The 5,846-nt window shown below is 37.7% G+C and overlaps 1 pseudogene; it reads right to left on the bottom strand.

Moving 5' to 3' along the window:
• Positions 1-711: 711 nt before the first annotated feature.
• Positions 712-5,846, bottom strand: part of LOC102822989 — a 186,422-nt pseudogene continuing 181,287 nt past the window's right edge.

The raw sequence follows: 5,846 nt of genomic DNA, 5'->3' as shown, positions 1-5,846 counted from the left end.
TCTTTATCAAATCCAATTTCTTGTACAGATTGAACAAGTGTGATAGATACAATCTTAGTGCACACCTTTTGTAATTTTCAACCATTCAGTGTTCCCTCATTCAGTATGAACGACTGCTTATTGGCACAGGTACAGGTACAGGTACATGAGCATAGTTAAGTGTTGTGGAACACTTATACTCTACAATGTTGTCCAGAGCTTGTCAAAAGTCAGAAACATTTAGCATCTGTCTGGTATTTTCTGCTTTCAGCTAGAATCCATCTAACATCAGCAGTGCTATCCCTTGTTCCATGTCTTCATCTAAATCCAGCTTGAACTTCTGGCAGTTCCCTGTCAAAGTACTTACTGCTGCAGCTGTTTTTGAATGATATTTAGCAAAAACTTAATTGCATGTGACATTAATGATATATCGAATGATTTCCACATTCTGTTTGGTTACCACTTGTTAGGTTGGGTGCAAATATGGATCTCTTCCAAACAGTTGTCCAGCTAGCTGTCTTCCAAATATCTTGGCATAGATGAGTGAGTACCTCCAGTACTGTATCAGCTTGTTGAAAAATTTTTGTTTGTGTTCCATCAATTCCTGGAGACTTGTTCTTTGCCAATGTCTTCAGTGCATCTCTGACTTCTTCCTCCAGTACCACTGGTCCTTTTTTTCATCATTCCCTGAGGTGTTTATTGGGCAGACCCGGGTGGTGCATGGCGCTGTTCCTAGAAGAAGGTGTTGGGCTGCATGGTGATGACAGAGGCTTGTGCTGGCTACACAGAACCCGGTTGGCAGCGAGAACCTGATATTGCAGTCGTGTAACTGCTTGACTGCAGGCCGGTGGCACTTGCTGCCTGCAATCTCGTCCACTTTTATGCTCTGGATAGAATGGGCATGGTGCGGTGTCGAGCATACATATTTCTGGGTGATGGCACCGGCGGTGGTCAGGCCCCACTACTCACACATCGTTTGGGTCCTCCTTCGGGAGTCATAGCGCAGCCAGATGCCAAAACTCTTCACCCGTTGTGTGGACTTCTTGAACGCTTGCTTACAATACACGATCTCTCCGGGGGAAGACATCTGCATTTTCTCCAGGTGTGACACAAAGTACCACAACTGGGACTTGACGAGAATATATTTGGGAGTGAAGGTGTGTACTTGGTAAAGTGGTGGCATCTTTTAGTTGGGGGTGGGCAGGCAGTATCCCACCACCTTTCACTCACGAATTGTGTTTGAGGCCTTCTTGGCGATCCAGTACCATGGGCTCTTAACATTCTGTCCCTTGAAATGATTGAGCAGCAATGATTGATTTTTGGTTCATTGATTATGTGTATTCCCTCAAACATCTTTTGATGCTTTCTGGATCATTCAGTATTTTGTCGATAGAATTCTTCAATATTTCATGTCAAGGTTTGAATTTTTCCTTCCTTTTCTTTCAGCTTTGAGAAATACTTAGCATGTTCTTGCCTTTTGGTTTTCTAACTCCAAGATTTTGTACATATCATTATAATATTCGACTTTGCCTTTTTGAGCTGCTCTTTCAAATTTTCTGTTCAGCTCTCTTGCCTCCTCATTTCTTCCAATTTCTTTAACATTACTATGCTGGATAAAGAGCTCTGGTAGCTAGTAGATTACCCGCTGAGTTGCTAACTGCAAGGTCAGGAGTTTGAATCTACCAGTGACGCTGTGGGAGAAAGATGAGGTTTTCTGCTCCTGTAAAGATGTACAGCCTCAGAAACGCTATACAGGGTCACTCAGAGTCAGAATTGACTCCACAGCACATAAGCACCACCATGCTCGAAAGCAAGTTTCAGAGTCCCTCTGACATCCATTTTGATCTTTTCCTTCTCTCTTGTCTTCTGTATGAACGTTTTGCTTTCTTCCTGCATGATCTTCTTGATGTCACTGCACAACGCTTCTGTTCTGTTGTCTATTATATGGTGTCTAATATATCACCTTTATTGTTGAGATGATCACTCAGTTCAGGTAGAATATGCTCAAAGTCACATTTTGGCTCACATGGATTTGTTTTAATTTTTCTTTAGCTCCAGCCTGAATTGAAATATGAGCAATTGATAGTCAATTCCACAATCTGTCCCTAGCATTCTTTTTGGCTGATGACATGGAGCTTTTCTATCATCTCTTTCCATAGTTGCAGTCAATTTGATTTCTTTGCATTTCTTCTGGAGAGTTCCATGTGTATAGTTGTTTTTTCTGTTGTTTATAAAGAGGTATTTGCAATCAATAAATCATTTAGCAAAATTCTTTCACAAAACCTCCGGAATCATTTCTGTAATCATGACTGTATTTTGCCACTATTGATCCTTGCTCTTTCTTTCCAGCCTTTGCATTCCATTCACCAGTAATTATCCATGCGTCTTGATTGCCTGTTTGATCAACTGAAGAAGTTGGTAGAATTCTTCAATTCTATGATCAGTGGCTTTAGTTTATGCATAAATTTGAATAATCATGGTATTAACTGGTTTTCCTTGTACATGTATAGATATAATCTTATCAGTGACAGCATTATACTTCAATATAGATCTTGAAATATTCTTTTGGATGATGAATCCTACACCATTGCTTGTCTGTTTGTCACTCCTGGCATAGCATGCTTTATGACTGTCAGATTCAGCATGGCCAATACCAGTCAATTTCAGTTCACTAATGCCTAGGATGGACTCCTGGTGTGGCTCCGTAGGATTAGCACTAGACTGTGAACTGCAAGGTCACCAGTTCAGAACCTACCCAGGATCCCTCTGAGTCAGAACTGACTTGCCAGCACATAACAACAACAACAATGCATAGGATTATCAATCTTTATGCATTCCATTTCCTTTTTTCACTACTTCCAATTTTCCTAGATTGAAATTTTTTTTACATTCCATGTTTTGATTATTAATGGATGTTTACAGCTGTTTCTTCTAATTTTGAGTTGTGCCCCAATATTAAATGAAGGTACAGGGTAGCTTTATTGCATATGCATCATAATGGTCAACTCTACTTTCAGGAGAAAGCTCTGCCCCAGCCATATTTTGAGTTCCTTACTACTGGAGGGGCTCATCTCCCAACAGTACATCTAACACTGTTCTGGTACTCATCATATCATGTTTCAATATTCAATAACCTGGTGCTATCTGACAGTGTTCCACCTTGATTCATAAGCTTTTCAGTGGCTAAACATTCAGTCCACCTCTCTTTCTTCCTAGTCTGTCTTAGTCTGGAAGCTCAGTTGAAATCTGTCCATGATGGGTGACTCTGTTGTTGTTTTTGTTGGCTGGTTGGTTATGTGTCATGGAGTCAGAACCGACTCACAGCGACCCTGTACAGGGTTTCTGAGGCTGTAAATCTTAACGGGAGCAGAAAGCCTCATTTTTCTCTCACAGAACTACTGGTAGTTTTGAACTGCTGACCTTAAGGTTCGCAGCCCGATTCGTAACCACTACGCTACCAGAGCTCCTTAAGTGCTGTCAAGTCATTGCTGATTCATAGCGACCTTGTATAAGGTGACCCTACTGGTATTTCAAATATTGCTAGGATATCTTCCAGCATCACAGAAATATGTAAGCGTCCACAGTATGACACACTGACAGACAAGTATACATTGGGATATATCTATTGATTGGGATATGTTAGAATAATCTACTAAACTACCAGGAGCCCTGTTAGTTTAGTGGATTATGATGTAATTGCAAAAACAGCAGTTTGAACCTACCAATTTCTCCATGGGAGAAAGATGAGGCTTTCTGCTCTCGTGAATATTTACAGCCTTGGAAAGTTTATGCAGGTCTCTATAAGTTGGAACCAACTCCACGGCACACAACCAAAATTTACCACCTTATATATGTATGTTGTTGCTAAATGCTATCGAGTTGATTCCGACTCATAGCAACCCTGTACAGGTTTTCAGAGATGCAGCTGCTGGGTTTGAATTGCCGACATAGTGGTTCACATTCCAGTGCTTATCTTACAAAGCTACACCTGGATGCCATGTATATAAAAATATAATAATTATTTGAGGATTTTAATCAAATTCCATAATTGTTAGAGCAGTAAAATTAAGTTTTAGGCTTGAAAGAGAAAAGAATAAATAAAACTATTAAAAATACCCTCCTTTCTTACAGATAAAAGACTGTTTCTTTAATAGACTATATCTGATTTTACAGCATTTTAAATGAACTCCAATCGTTCATTACAAAAGGACATTTACTTACAGATATTTCTTTCAAAATTCTCATTAAAATGTCAGATTGATATACACTAAGTTCAAATGATATTTTCTCATGTCTCCAAAAACTGTCTTTTTGAACTACTTACTTAAAGTGATACAATCATATTAATTTAATGTAATACATTTAGATTCATTAATTTTGGGTGCTAATAGTTTTGAGTGAACAAGACTGCAATAGGCAATTACATTCCAATCTTTGTCTGAACTTTTCTCTCGATGACTGTCTAAGAATATCATGGCTAGGAGTAAGATAAGCTTGGAGTCCTGGTGTAGTGTTGTAGGATAATCACAAGATTGGTTGAGTTCAAACCCAGCAATTTCTCCTTGAAAATGTTATACAGAGTCACTATATGTCAGAACTGATGCAACAGCACTTAACAACAATAGCAAAATGATAAATTATTTTTTACTTTATTGGATATTGGCCAGATGGAATTCTTAACTTTTGGTCACCAACATTCCTTGGCTTGTAGATACATCAGTCCAATTGCCATCTCCATTTTCACATAATGTTCTCTCTGAGTTTCTCTGTGTTCAAATCCCCTTCTTCTTAAAAGGACACTAGCACTCTAAACCAATATAACAATATATTAATTCGAGTATATTTGTAAGAACCCTATTTGCCAGAAGGTTGAATTCATTGGTATTAGAAGTTAGTACTGCAACATAACATTTAGGTGGATACAATTCAATCCACAGCAATGGCTAAAAAGTTTTCTTAAACAGGTATTGCAGTCATCTCTGATAGCCAGGTATTTGTTACTGTGAAGGGCAAATGTGACATGCTACTTAGGAAAACTCATCCTAAAACTAACTTTGTTACGTTTTAATTAAAGTTTTTAGATCTGGGAGGGTCTCTTGTAAATGTAAATGCATTGGCATAGCATGTTGCTTAAATCATTCTTTAGAAGAAGATAGTAAAATTTGATTTCCATTTATTGTATAATTATAAGCCTAACACAAAGCATTATGGTTCCCTTTTAACATGGAGCGTGGTTGGTTTCTAAGGGCATGATATAGTAGTTTCCTCAATCAATTCCTATGAAATCTTTTAATATTACTTCTAAAAAAATCAATTGAACTTAAATGTTTGGAATACACAGCTGCCAAGGTAAACAAATACATTAAACACACAACCACACACGGTAGTACAAAACTTGATGGAACTTTAAAATCTATTTTAACATTTATAATATTTTGAAGATTACTCACACAAAAAATAGATTTATTAGTAAACAATACAATTTCTAGTATTTAGTTTCCAAATACATTACAAAATTATGAATTAGAGAAGCCTGGGTTGAGAGAGTTGCTTATTTATTTGTTGTTGTTGTTTTAAAGCTTCTATTGTGCATTTAGTAATAGTTTACATGGGAGAAGATTGGTTTTGCACTCAATCTATCGTATTTTGTTTCATTGCACTGATTATAATCCCCTCCATGCATCATTGGTTAACAGTATTTGCTTCTATTCCCTCTGGGGTTTTGTTTTGTTTTGTTTTAAAGTTTTTTTTGTGTGTGTGTGTGAATTGAGTGATAGCTTACATGGGAGAACATCAGTTTTACACTCATCATTTCATTGCAATGAATACAATCTCCCCCATGCATCATCATTCAACAGTATTTGCTT

Source organism: Chrysochloris asiatica, unplaced genomic scaffold (assembly GCF_000296735.1).
Source record: "Chrysochloris asiatica unplaced genomic scaffold, ChrAsi1.0 scaffold00001, whole genome shotgun sequence".
In the NCBI taxonomy this organism is placed as follows: Eukaryota; Metazoa; Chordata; class Mammalia; order Afrosoricida; family Chrysochloridae; genus Chrysochloris; species Chrysochloris asiatica.
The sequence above is the reverse complement of the archived record's forward strand: the minus strand, read 5'-3'. Positions and strand labels throughout refer to the sequence as shown.